The sequence below is a fragment of the Pseudophryne corroboree genome, chromosome 1 (assembly GCF_028390025.1).
Source record: "Pseudophryne corroboree isolate aPseCor3 chromosome 1, aPseCor3.hap2, whole genome shotgun sequence".
NCBI lineage: Eukaryota > Metazoa > Chordata > Amphibia > Anura > Myobatrachidae > Pseudophryne > Pseudophryne corroboree.
In genome coordinates, this window is record NC_086444.1 from 303978849 (window position 1) to 303993778 (window position 14930).

General features: G+C 46.7%; 1 protein-coding gene across 2 annotated transcripts in view; it reads right to left on the bottom strand.

Moving 5' to 3' along the window:
• Positions 1–13771, bottom strand: part of CAMKK2 (calcium/calmodulin dependent protein kinase kinase 2) — a 160974-nt gene extending 147203 nt beyond the window's left edge. The window contains exon 1 of one of the 2 annotated variants that reach the window (XM_063964424.1): positions 13598–13771. The gene's annotated coding sequence lies outside the window, so the exon portion shown is untranslated. The remainder of the gene's footprint in view (positions 1–13597) is intronic. The other variant, XM_063964423.1, reaches the window with a different exon arrangement.
• Between the last annotated feature and the right edge of the window lie 1159 nt (positions 13772–14930).

The following is a 14930-nucleotide window of genomic DNA, read 5'->3' on the forward strand; positions in this document are numbered from 1 at the left end:
TGTACACACGGGATACGGTCCTTAGGTCGACCTTGCTTAGGTCGACACTCAATAGGTCGACCACTATTGGTCAACACCTGCAAAAGGTTGACGTAACCACTGGGTAGACATGGCAAAGGTCGACATATGTGTAAACATGGGACCCCTTAGAGTCCGTTTGGTCCAGGTGTTCGTTTTTTTTTTTTTGCCAAGTACGTGGATTATAATCTGGACACTGGATTGAGGTGAGTATAATTTTATTCACAGGTACACGTGGATTCTACTTGGACAAGTGGACAGAGGTCGGCGTTTGAACATAGGTAAGTATGTGTGTGTCGACATGTGTGTAATAAAGTTGTACTTTCAAGGTGTGCGTGTCCTGTTTTTATTTGGGTATTTTTTTTCCAGTAGAACTACAGGTACCAGCGGGCCCATTTTTTCCCCGCATGCTGGTACTTGTGGTTCTCCAAGTACCAGCTTGTGGGGGAGGCTTGCTGGGACTTGTAGTACTACTGAAAAAAACAATATTCTTACAATTTTCTCAAGGCTATCAGCCCCCCATCCGCAGCCCTTGGATGGGGGGGAGGACAGCCTCGGGCTTCACCCCTGGCCCTTGGGTGGCTGGGGGGGGGGGGGACACCTTGATTGAAGGGGTCCCCACTCCCCCAGGGTACCCCGGCCAGGGGTGACTAGTTGGATATTTAATGAAACGGCCGCAGGGCGCTGTATAAAAGTGACCCCCGGCTGTGGCATTATCTGTCCAGCTAGTGGAGCCCGATGCTGGTATAAAAAATACGGGGGACCCCTACTCTTTTTGTCCCCCGTATTGTTTGCACCAGCACCAGGCGCAGAGCCCGGTGCTGGTTTTAAAAAAACGGGGGATCCCCTGTCATTTCCCCCCCCCCCCCGGATTTTTAGAACCAGGACCGGCTCGAAGAGCCCGAGGCTGGTTATGCTTAGGAGGGGGGACCCCACGCCATTTTTTTTCGGGTTTTTTACAGTTTTTTCCGTGTTTTTTTTAATCGGATCAAAATCAGTCAAATCTGACGTTTTTCGACAGCGGGACTGTCGAATCCGTTTTTTATTGAATATGTTGAATTCCGGCACCCACTTGCCGGAATTCGACGGTCGAATTGTGTCGAATTAAAAAACGACCGAAAAATTGCCGCGATTCGCCGCTAATTGCATATACCCCTATGTCCTTTGCCCCTTCTCTTTCTCACTTTACACCTGAAGCGCTGTGTCTCCCTGGCACCCGCCAAAGGCAGGAACAGCTCTGTTCCTGCTGTGGTCTATGGGCATCGCTATCTGCAGTTGACAAAATCACCCCTGTCACCCTGCAGACACTGCTGCCTTCATACATGGGGGAGAAGCGGTATAGCGCACAATGTGCACTGATACCGCTTCTCCAACATAACGACGGGTAATACATTTACCCCCAAATCCCATATTCAGCCCCCCCATGTCATCTCCTGCGGCATCATGCTATTCTCTGGTCATTCTCTCTCTCCTCTTAAGTGCCCCATACACTAGAACGATCTCATGTCGGAGGTGATCGCAGGCGATCACCCAGGCAACCTGCCGGGGGGCAGGATCAGCCAAGATACATCGGATGTTACCCATTTGCATACGATATATCTTGGCGATCCTGGGCGATCCCAAGCCATGCCCCCAGATCGGGCCAGATTGAATGTGCAGCACATTCAATCTGGAGGATCCGATCCGATGCTCACGGGAATGCGCATCGGATCGGTTCGGAAACATCTCTAAAACGCCCAATTTCAGCCGGTATAGCAGGCCGAATGTCCGAATTGGACTGAAATCAGGCATTATCGCTCTAGTGTATGGGGCCCTTTACAGTACATCTATCCTCAATCCTGCTGCTTGTATCATCTTGCTATCCCTTCACTCTGACTTAATCTTGCTTCTTTTTCAATGCCTTGACTGGCTCCTCTTCCCCTACAAGATCCAGAATAAGCTCCTCACCAGGGTAGTAGGGAGAGGTATGCGAGGGTTGGCATCACCCAGAGCACAGGACCCTGGAGGTGGCATTGTTGTGGCCCCACAGCCCTTACACCTAGTTATCAGGGTGCATGGAATGAAGGCTGCAGAGCCGATCAGCGAGCCAAGATAATGCAAATCGCATTGCCATGGCCCCTGCACTTGCCAGCCACTTCAACCTACTTTTTTTTTAGAGCTCCGGGAGGGCATGTCCCAAAAAACACATGTATGATATAGGTTGCAGGCTCATGAATATTGGGTGTGTCCACAGAATATACATGTGTAGACAAGAACTAAATACACAAGAAACGGACAATATCACATACAGTGCCTTGCTAAAGTATTCACCCCCCTTGGCTTTTTACCTATTTTGTTACATTACAACCTGTAATTTAATTTTTTTTTTAGGTGAATTTTATGTGATGGATCGGCACAAAATAGTCTAAATTGAAGTGAAATGAGAAAAATTGATAAAAAAAATAATTTTTATAAATAAAAATGTGAAAATTGGCATGTGCATATGTATTCACCCCCTTTGCTATGAAGCCCCTCAAAAGTTCTGGTGCGACCAAATACCTTCAGAAGTCACATAATTAGTGAAATGAAGTCCACCTGTGTGCTATCTAATAACGCTTTCAGATCGCAAATGCCGGATCCCACCCGGTAAAAGAAACGTTTCCTTACCGAGTGGGATCCGGCATTTGCTCTGCTTTGCTGGCTTTCCGACCCGGCAATATACTGGGTCGGTTGCCATAGCAGTGGGGGGGCGCAGCAGCAGCAGGGGCGGGGGTGGAGGCGGCGCTGGGAGATAAGCTCATCTCCTGCGCCGCCTCTCTCTATGCTGTGAATGGGAGCCGTGTCGCATCGAAACGGCTCCCATTCACACTGCGCCTGACCCAGTATTCAACCCGGTAATAACCCTTCTTTTTTACCGGGTTGAATGTCCGGGTCAGGCGACCCGCTAATTTGGCCAAAGTGCTTTCACATCGCACACTGACCCGTTTCGACACGGGTTATTTGTGCGATGTGAAAGGGGTATAAGTGTCACATGATCTGTCAGTATAAAAACACCTTTTCTGAAAGGCCCCAGAGGCTGTAACACCACTAAGCAAGAGGCATCACACCATGAAGACCAAGGAGCTCTTCAAACAAGTCAGGGACAAAGTTGTTGAGAAGTCAGGGTTGGGTTATAAAAAAAATATCCAAATATTTGATGATCCCCCGGAGCACCATCAAATCCATCATCTTCAAATGGAAAGAACATGGTACCACAACAAATCTGCCAAGCGAGGGCCGGCCACTAAAACTCACAGACCGGGCAAGGAGGGCATTAATCAGCGAGGCAGCACAGGGACCAAAGGTAACCCTGAAGTAGCTGCAGAGTTCCACAGTAGAGACTGGTGTATCTGCGCATGTGACCACAATAAGCCATACACTCCATAGAGCTGGGCTTTATGGAATAGTGGCCAGAAAAAAGCCATTACTTAGTGTTAAAAATAAGAAGGCACGTTTTCAATTTGCCAGTAGGCATGTGGACAGCTCCCCAAATGTATGGAGGAAGATGCTCTGATCAGATGAGACTAAAATTTTACTTTTTGGCCACCAAGGAAAACGCTATGTCTGGAGCAAACCCAACACATACCATCACCCCAAGAACACCATCACCACAGTGAAACATGGTTGTGGCAGCATCGTGCTGTGGGAATGTTTTTCAGCAGCAGGGACTGGTAAACCGTTTCGAGTCGAGGGAAAGATGTATGGTGCTAAATACAGGGATATTCTTGAGCAAAACCTGTTTCAGTCTGCCTATGATTTGAGACTGGGACAGAGGTTCACCTTCCAGCAGGACAATGACCCGAAGCATACTGCTAAAGCAACTCTCGAGTGGTTTAAGGGGAAACATTTAAATGTGTTGGAACGATCTAATCAAAGCCCAGATGAATCTGTGGTCAGACTTGAAGATTGTTGTTCGCAAGCGGAAACCATCCAACCAGGGCCGGCGCTCCCATTAGGCAGCTTTAGGCAGCTGCCTATGGGCGCCGGGACCTGAAGGGCGGCCCGCTGAGGTTGCCTGGGGAAACATGAAGCAAACGACTGGCAGGCATCCGGTGATGGCAGTAACTGATCTCTGAGATCGGTTCATCCTTTAACCTTTAACACTTGCATGCTGCAGTCTGTGCGCCCGCCCATCCCTTTTCTAATTTGCCAGACGGGACATCAGCGTGCATAGGTCAGGTGGTCCCCCCATGTGCGTCATACACCGTAACCTGATGCCGCCCCCACTTCCCCAGTACCTGGTGCTCCTTCGCCCCTGTTCTGAAGGCAGGCTGGACAGCCACTTCCGCCGGGACCCCCCTGCATGATGACCGCGCTGATGGATCCCGGGCAGCACTGAGCAGGGGCACCAACTGGAGGACATATGGTGAGTGTAACTATGGCAGCGCTGGGGACACCGGGCATTTCTTCTGCTGGAGCCTGGCCTGGTGACGGCACTGCTGAGGCTCTGTAGTGCCGGCGTGTTTTGTATGTGTGCAGAGCCGGATTGTAGGACAGACGGGCGGTCATCCAGGGGCCCCCAGAACGCAACGAATATTGCTCAGCCAGCGGAACCATTCTACCAGGCCGGCTCCTGGCAGCAGGGGAATCCATTGCCGCGATTCGCGGGTGGAAAGGGGGCGGGGCCTAATGCCGTGAAGTGCCCGCCCCCATCAGAGACCTGTGCTGAAGTCTAGCAAGGCTGGGACAGGTACTGTGTCTCTCCCCATCCCTCCCTATCTCTCCCTCACTCTCCCTCGCGCTCTCTCTCCCTCTCTCTCCCTAGCTCTCTTTCCCTCTCTCCCCCTCTCCATCTCTTCTCTCTCTCTCTCTCTCTCTTTCCCCCTCTCTATCCATCTCTCTCTCTCTCTCTACCTCCCTAGCTCTCTCTCCCCTCTCCATCTCTTTCTCCTCCCTCTCTCCCCCTCTCTATCTCTCCTCTCTCTCTCCCCTAGCTCTTTCCCTCTCTCCCCCCTCTCCATCTTCTCTCTCTCTCTCTCTTTCCCCCTCTCTATCCATCTCTCTATCTCCCCCCCCTCTCTCTCTCTCTCTCTCTCCCTAGCTCTGTCCCTCTCTCCCCCTCTCTATCCATCTCTCTCTCTCCCTCTCTCCCCCCCTCCCTCTCTCTCCCTAACTCTCTCCCCTCTCCATCTCTTTCTCCTCCCTCTCTATCTCTCCCCCTCGCTATCCATCTCTCCCCTCTCCCTCTATCTCTCCCCTTTCTATATCTTTCTCTCCTCTCTCTCGCTCTCTCTCCCTCTATATCTCTCCCCCTCTCTCTATCTCTCCCCTCCCTTTCTCCCACCCCTCTCTTTCTCTCCCTGATGCGCTCTTTCTCGCACTCACTACCCCTCCCTCTCTCTGTATCACTCCTCTCTCTTTCGCTCTTGCTCCCTTCAATCTGTCCCTCTCTATCCCCCACTTTCTCTCCCTCTCTTTTGCTTCCCCCTCTCTGCCTCTCTCCCTCCCTGACACCCTCGCTCTCTCCCACTTGCTACCCCTCCCTCTCTGTCTCTCCCCCTCTCTCTCTCCCTCTTTCTCTCGCTGACACGACCTCTCCTTGACACCCTCTGTCTCTCACTCTAGTTCGCTCCCTCTCACTGGCTCTCACCTCTCTCTCTCCCTGACACACTCTCTCTCTTGCTTCCCCCTCTCTCTATCTCCCTGACACCCTTTGTCTCTCTCCCACTCGCTTTCCCTCTCTCCCTTCTTTCTGCCTCCTCACTCTCTCTCCCCTCTCATTCCTCTCTTTCTCCATCACTCTCTCTCTCTCTCTCTCCCCTTTCTTTCTTTCTCTCTCTACCTAACACCCTCTCTCTCTCGCTCTGCTCACTTTCTCTCATTCCCTCTCTTTCCTTGACACCCTCTCTCTCTGGACAGAAAAAAGAAAGAAAGAAACTCTCTTGTTGGGGCAATCTTGTCTATGAAAAAATAGAATTACTTAAAACTTAAACTTTATAGCCTCTGAGATAAATTTCACATGGGGCATAACTCTATAAAGAAATTTCTAGAGTTGGCGAAAATATAAGGAATAATGTTAAGAAATTTGAATTCAATGATTCAATTCAAAACAGGGCACTGCAACAGGGTACGCTGCTGACTCGACCGCTCTCCACAGCCGCCCACTCTTTCATCCTTCTATCTGGTCACAGCAGCGGCAGGATGCGCTCACCGCTGTCCACCGTGACTATATATCACATATAGCAGGCAGCAGCGATTCTCCACAACCTCACTGGAACTTTGTTCTACCCCTCTCCAGCTCTATTCCTCTCCTCTGCCCACACCTCATCTCTCTACCTTTCCTCTCCAGAGTGCTGTCATTGGATCATGTGTCAGCAGTGTCCCTGCGCTGAATTTAATTAATTAATTGAATTCATCAGTGACAATCTGACTCAATTTTTCCAATAGCAGACATTCTATATACCCCCCATCTCCTCTCCAGAGTGCCGGCTCTGCGGACACACACACTCTGTTATCACTGTGACCCTTTGCATATGACAGAGCAGCAGCTGCCCTACAGAGCTCATACATCATGAGACCTTCTTTTCTATCACCCCTGAGTGTGCCCAGTATCTGGTCTTTAAGTGGACATGGACAAGGTCGACATGGAAATAGGTCAACATGAGTTTTTCAAAAGATTTTTGTATTTTTTTGAACTTTTTCATACATTACGATCCACGTGGACTACAATTGGGAACGTAAACCTGTGCTGAGCGCAGCGGTAGCGGAGTGAGGGACCTTGCCTCGCTCACCATGCAAGGGGACACGGTGCACTAATTGGGGTTCCCCGTCACTTTACGGAGAAAACGACACAAACCCCCCATAAAAAACTCATGTCGACCTTTTTCCATGCCGACCTATATCAGGTGTCGACCTAGTCACTGTCGACCAATAGTGGTTGACCTAATGACTGTTGTCCTAGTTACTGTCGACTCTATGATCCACACCCAGTGTGCCCATGCATGGTTTTATTGTGGTAGATACATCATTGAATCTAAACTAATCAGTAATATTTTCACTGCTAGCTATCTTATACATTGTATCCACCTATGCGGCAGACTTAGACATTGTATCCACCTATGCGGCAGACTTATTTTGAACTGCACTTTAATGATTCTGATTTGTTTCTTTCATTACCATCACCCCTACACAGCAGTATTGTATCACATTAAGTTTTACATTGACACATTGTTAGCCAGTTCAGCAACACACTATTGTTTGTTACCATACAGAAGGGAGTCTGTTAACCATTAATGACAGGTTATTGAGATGGACTGCATATGCCACTCATGTATTTTGTGACTGCGTGTGTTACTAATTTATTGTGTGTGTGTGTGTGTGTGTGTGTGTGTGTGTGTGTGTGTGTCTGTGTAAATTGCTTCGGCCTAATATTGGGGGTCATTCCGAGTTGATCGCTAGATGCCGTTGTTCCCTGCGTAGCGATCAGTGAAAAAAAATGGCTAATCTGCACATGCGTATGCACTGCAAAGAGCATCGTGGTTTTGCACAGGTACTAGCGAAGCTTTCAGTCGATCGCAAGGAGATTGACAGGAAGTGGGAGTTTCTGGGTGTCAACTGACCGTTTTCTGGGAGTGTTTGGAAAAACGCAGTCGTGGCCGGGCGTTTGCTGAGCCGGTATCTGACATCATTACCGTGTCACTCGTCGCAGCAATCATCGCACAGAATAAGTAACTACAGGGCTGGTCTTGTTTTGCACAAAATGTGTTTGCAGCCGCTCTGCTGCACAGGCGTTCGCATTCCTGCAAAGCGAAAATACACTCTCCCCGGGGGCGGCGACTATGCGTTTGCACGGCTGCTAAAAACTGCTAGTGAGCGATTAACTCGGAATGACCCCCATAGAGTCAGTCTGACCTATAACTGATGAAACTCCTTATATCGAAGCATCCTGCTTTTTATTATCTATATTTCAGGTTCCGGGCAATGTTATAACCGTATTAGACTGTTAATATATTTATATAGGACTGCCTATGTGTTTTGAATTGAGTAATTGAACTCAAATTTCTTAATATTATTCCTGATATTTTCACCAACCCTAGAAATTTCTTTCTAGTGTTATGCCCCATGTGAAATTTTTCTCACAGGCTATCGTATATCTATTCTAATTATTACTAATAAAAGTTAAATTTGAACTAATTCCATTTTTTCATAGACAAGAGTGCCCCAACAAGAGAGTTTCTTTCTCTCATTTTTTCTGTCAATACTATATTTACTCTCTGGGTGCACCTCCACCTGCTATATTAAATATACACTAGCTATTTGATGTGGACTGTTCTATGACCCCTCTCTAACAACTTTGACTTAAATTGCTGTGCTCATTGACTGTTTCCCAAAACCTCCCCTCTCCTTGGTTGACACCCCCTCTCTCTCGTATCGACACCCTCTCTCTCTCCCTGACCCACGGTTTTCTCTGACACCCTCTCTCTCTCTTCGTCGCTTCTCGCTCCCCTCTCTCTCCCTCCCTGACACCCTTTTTCACTATGTCACTCCTCTCTATCTCCCTGATACAGTCTCTCGCTCATTCTCCCCTCTCTCTCCCTTGCTCCCCCCTCTTTCTCTCTCTCTCTCTCTCTCTCTCTCTCTCTCTCTCTCTCTCTCTCTCCTGCTCCCCCTGCTGCCTTACCTTATATCCACCCCTCACACACTATGATTCACAACTCACCCCTCTCCTCTTTCCTGGGTGGAAAGAGGTAATTGGGAGGGGAGGGGAGGGGGGGGGGGGGGAGAGCAGTATGCAGAATTTTTGCCTAGGGTGCTGAGAAACCTTGCATTGGCCCTGCATCCAACATGAAGGAGCTGGAGCAGTTTTGCCTTGAGGAATGGGCAAAAATCCCAGTGGCAAGATGTGGAAAGCTCACAGAGACTTATCCAAAGCGACTGTAATTGCCGCTAAAGGTGGCTCTACAGAGTACTGACTTTAGGGGGGTGAATAGTTATGCACGCTAAAGATTTCTGTTGTTGTTTAACAATTAAAAAAAAAAAAATCTTCAAAGTTGTAGGCTTGTTCTGTGAATGAAATGATGCAAACCTTCAAACAATCCATTTTAATTCCAGGTTGTGAGGCAACAAAACATGAAAAACGCAAAGTGGGGTGAATACTTTAGCAAGGCACTGTAACACTTGTTGCTTTCTCCCCCTCCTTTCCCTCCATGGCAATCATAGAAAACATGCCAGATGGACTAGCTGTGTCGGCAGCTTTTAATCTGCACACTAAAGTATTATGAATTTTGTCTTTTCTCTGAATTATCCTGCTCTGCATGATCACCCTACAGAAGCTGTGAACAATCCTGTGAGAAAGGAAGGAAACATATTAGGCTACTGAATGCACCTTATGGTTACTATTTTCAGTCACTGCAATGTCAAAGTACTTTTTCTGTTATTCTGGTGTGAAACTGCTCTGCACTAACAAATTAAAACACAAGGCCTGATTCATGTTTGTAAGTAAAGCAAAAAAGAAAGCAACTTGTCAAAACCATATTGTACTGCAGGTGGTATGGATGTAATGTGCAGAGAGATGTAGATTTGGGTGGGGTGTGTTCAATATAAAAGCTAAATTGCAGTGTAAAAATAAAGTGAACATTTGTGGGCTACAGTACATGCAAAAGCCAGTATTTACCCTACAAAGAAAAAATATTAATGAATGTGCTCCCCTTGCATGGCAACATGGTATGTTCCAGACACAAAGTTAAATTTTTCTTTTTTTGCTTTACTTACAAATATGAATCAGGCCCACAATTCTCATTCTATCTACAGGCCATTTGCTATCATTTTAAAATATACTCCAGGGACACTTTGCCGCTCAGCCAGTTCAATCACGTAGGCTACGCTCAATGGCGGTAATTCCAAGTTGATCGCAGCAGGAATTTTTTTTAGCAGTTGGGCAAAACCATGTGCACTGCAGGGGAGGCAGATATAACATGTGCAGAGAGAGTTAGATTTGGGTGTGGTGTGCTCAATCTGCAATCTAATTTGCAGTGTAAAAATAAAGCAGACAGTATTTACCCTGCACAGAAACAAAATAACCCACCCAAATCTAACTCTCTCTGCACATGTTATATCTGCCTCCCCTGCAGTGCACATGGTTTTGCCCAACTGCTAAAAAAAATCCTGCTGCGATCAACTTGGAAATACCCCCAATACTTTCTCCAGCAACCAAAGAAGCACTGCAATCCACATCATGGGGGTAATTCCAAGTTGATCGCAGCAGGAATTTTTTTTTAGCAGTTGGGCAAAACTATGTGCACTGCAGGGGGAGGGGGCAGATATAACATTTGCAGAGAGTTAGATTTGGGTGGGTTATTTTGTTTCTGTGCAGGGTAAATACTGGCTGCTATATTTTTACACTGCATTTTATATTGCAGATTGAACTCACCACACCCAAATCTATCTCTCTCTGCACATGTTATATCTGCCCCTCCTGCAGTGCACATGGTTTTGCCCAACTGCTACAAAATTTCCTGCTGCGATCAACTTGGAATTACCCCCCATGATAGGTTAGCAGTGCAACACTTGCATATTGAATATCCCTTTTGGACAAAAATTAATTTCAACAGTTTAAAGAATAGTAATAGAGGCATAACTTGTAGAAGGGGTGCAGTTTATTATGCAGATGGTCAAAACTGTAAAATAGGCACAAGTTTCCTTAATACCTGGGACTGAGCAGGGACATTAAAACAATTCCCAATGATATGAAAATAATAACATAATAATAATGAATAATGGTGGCAGTCTGAACAGAGGATTTTATATATGTATGGTAACTTAAGCACTTGTATATGAAGCCTGACAAATATCAAAAACATTTTGTGACTTCACATGAAGTGAATATAACCTATACTGAACATATAAAGATGGTGCATTTTGAGTACTGGAAATATACCTTAGGATTTAATCCAAAACATTGAACAGACATCATTGATGATTTATTACATTCCCATTAGAATTTAATCATCTCTGGGTACTTTTAAACTATGTATAGCAATAGGAGCATTACTTTTTAAAAAGTAGGTGAATTGTATTAACGGAGCAAAGGGCTTATATGATGTCCCCGAGCAGAGCCGTCTTAACAGCAGTGTAGGCCCCTGGGCACAGCAATGCACTGGGGCCCCTGCCCACCCATCAGCGATAGGGGTGGGGGGTTCTATCAGCAGCAGCTTTGATGTCCCGCGGGGGGGTAGGGGTGTTCTATCTTTCGCTCAGCATGTAGGACCTGGAGAAATAATTTCTGCTAATTACTCCTTTACTGCACAAATGGGGTGGGAAGGAGAGACTAACAGAGCCGTCTTAACAGCAGTGTAGGCCCCTGGGCACAGCAATGCACTGGGGCCCCTGCCCACCCATCAGCGCTAGGGGTGGGGGGTTCTATCAGCAGCAGCTTTGATGTCCCGCAGGGGGTAGGGGTGTTCTATCTTTCGCTCAGCATGTAGGACCTGGAGAAATAATTTCTGCTAATTACTGATTTACTGCACAAATGGGGTGGGAAGGAGAGACTAAACTGTAGAAGGGGCCCTGGTACATGACTTCCAGGGTGGTAGGGGGTGCTTAATACACAGGGGAGGGGAGGACAGTGCAGTGGGCTTAATATTCATCATTTTCCGGGGGTCAGGGCAGCTTGCTTTACTACAGATATCTCCAGTTCCTGGAAATAGATTTCTTAGCTTTAAAGGGCTAAAAAAAAACTAGAGAGTCCCACCTTTCAGGCAGTACTGGGGACTTGGGGATCAGAGTTCAGGAGCCAGAGCAAGCCATCAACAAAAATATAAAACTGCATATTAGGCGTGTGGAGCTGCAGCATGGACCAGCTGCTTGAAGGCTGATATCTCTGGTTCTGGGCATAGTAGAGACAAGCTTCCAGTGTCCACTGAAAGGGAAGAGTCCCAGCTTTTTGAGTATATCCTCAGAAAAACTCTAAGTCAGACAGAACCTAAGATATCTGGCTAGGAAGAACAATTAACAGGCTTGGATGGGGACCACTGCTTTGAAGTCGGATATCTCCGGTTCCCCAGGGCCGATTTTCAAAAATCTGGTACCCCTGGAAAGAGGGGACCCTCAGCTATCAGCCTAGGGCCCTTTTACTCCTGGGGCCCTTGGGCAAGAGCCCATTGTGCCCATACGAAAAGACGGCCCTGTCCCCGAGTACAGCTAAAGCTAGACCTATAGTCAGAAATCCTGGTAAATTCTACAGATACATTCGTACACTAATCCCACTGTATATAAAAGAAAGAAATTCAAGTCAGTTTGTGAAAGACCATCATTTGCTCAAACGTAATGATCAAAAACATTCACGTTTATTCCAACCACACCTGCTGCAGCCCTTTTGAAACTGTTTAGCAAATAAACAAAATATAATTGGCTAATAACTGTAATAAGAGGCCAGGCTGCATTACAGTTTATTATCTAGAAATACTTTCAAACATGCTTTGTTATTAGGATAATTACCATCATAATCTAGCAGTACTTGCAAACATACATGTTCATTCCACCATTAGCTAGGATAAGATCCAAACCATCCTTATCTAGCACTAGTAGCGCACAATGGGGGTAATTCCAAGTTGATCGCAGCAGGAATTTTGTTAGCAATTGGGCAAAACCATGTGCACTGCAAGGGAGACAGATTTAACATGTGCAGAGAGAGTTAGATTTGGGTGTGGTGTGTTCAATCTGCAATCTAATTTGCAGTGTAAAAATAAAGCAGCCAGTATTTACCCTGCACAGAAACAAAATAACCCACCCAAATCTAACTCTTTCTGCACATGTTATATCTGCCTCCCCTGCAGTGCACATGGTTTTGCCCAACTGCTAAAAAAATTCCTTCTGCGATCAACTTGGAATTACCCCCAATATACAGACCTTGCTAAGATAATTTTCATAGCTTTCTGCATGTTCTCCTTTAGGATCTGTTTCTGCATTTCAAATGCCTATTATATCTCTTTTCCCGAGTTCTCCCCCACCCGGACACCACTGATCTCAGCACTGCTGCAACATCTGCCTAACCGAAGACCTAAATCCTGACACCCTAACCCTATCCGCAGCATTTTCTCCAAGCCATTCCCAACATGTCATACAGAGAGCACACAGGCGGCACAACAGTATGCCCCATGCCTGCTTCCGATCACGCAACTCCTGCAGTTATTATATACATACAGTACATCTTATATAGATACATGAATAATATGTATCTGTCTTCCTCATAGCCACACACTGTACACACAAAGCTCAGTACAGATGTACAGGGAGGAGAGCAACTTGCTGTGGTGGAGGAGTGTGTATAATATGGCAACACAATATGGCCATATAATAGCATCGGTCCTTCATATAATAGAGCAGCATCATCTGACGAACTGAATCTGCTCTTGCTAAGCATCCCACGCTGGGAGAGAGCGGGTGAGCCACACTGCTGCACTGAGGGCAACCTGCGGATGCTAGGAAGCTCTGGTCCTGCCCATCTGGGGCATTTAGCAGCAGCATCATCACCGCTGGAGGATGCGGAGGGGACGTGTTACCCCGCACTGCACGGTGCAGGCAGCCAGCTGCGTGTCAGCGAGACGCACATCGCTCCTCTTACCTGCTGCTGCTGCTGCCGCCTCCCGGGTTGGTGATTACTGCTGCTGGCAGCGAGAGGGTCAGAGCCTGGAGCGGCACATCCTGCCTAGCCAGCACTTTCACCAGCTCGTGAAAGTTGTCCTGTGATTGGCTGTCCGGGACTTCCCCCACTGTACCGTCCTCCCATCTCCCCCAGCGTATAGCGCGGCTCTGACTACTCCAGATGTGCGCGGATGTAAGACAGCCGCTGATTGGCCCAATCGCCCTGTTTTGACGGCAAGGAATAAAGTTAACTCCTTAGTTGCTGGGTAATTTGGGCACGTGGGCAGGGTGCCCACCCCCCGCAAAAAAAAACACAAAAAAAATAAACAAAAAAAAAAAAGGTAAAAATACACAATAATTGCATCTGATAAACTAACTATACTTGCTAATCTCGAAGTGTGGAGTCCGGGGTCGATGCTATTTACTTTTCTTGGATGTGTCTTTCACCCACCCAAATACCTATCACTTCCAAAAGTTAAAGCACCTGCCTATAACTTACAAAAAGGAGTCAGGACGCCCCTCTGGGCTGTACTCCCAGCACTGACAGGATCCTGAGAAAAATAAGCAACTAGTCATAAAACCAACATTCCGGGTTATTAATAAATAAACTAATTTTACAAAGACAGTAGTGCCATCTAATATTGTGATGTATATTTCATACAGTACACATTGATCGCAAAATTTCTTTGTAAACAATATTCGCCGTTTTTCCTTCTGTGATTAACACAAAAAATATCTTGGGGCTACTAACGCGTGAGCAAGCCATGTAAAGCTGCCCATGGGAGAAGCAGCTGGTCCTGAGCATTTTTTCAGGATGTGCAATATATGTATATATTGTATATATACACATATAATCATTTTGGACTTGAGGAGCCTACACACTGCAAGCTCCATGTGTCAAGCGTCTGTTTTTTTCCTTTATTTCTCCTCTCCCTGATGTCACATACGTACCTCAGTTTCTTTCTAGGTCACTAAACTATACAATAATGAAGACGCAATCCAAATGAATCCAGTAGTTTTTGTGTGATGCCAGAACTAACAAACCGACACGCAAAATTCAGATTTTTTTTATTCCATCTCAATAGTTCGCAAACAGTCCCTAGAAGTAGATTTCTCAAAAAATTGCTATGTATAGACACAACCCTAAAGGTGCATACACACGGACGGATATATAGTCAAAATCGCTCAGAAAGTTAGTGCATATCTCTCCATGTGTACACAGCCAGCGATAGCGATGCGCGTCCCCGCCAGGTCGCTATCGCTGCTAAAAATAGACTGTTCAGGCAAGTCAATTTTGGCTATGTCGCTCGAAA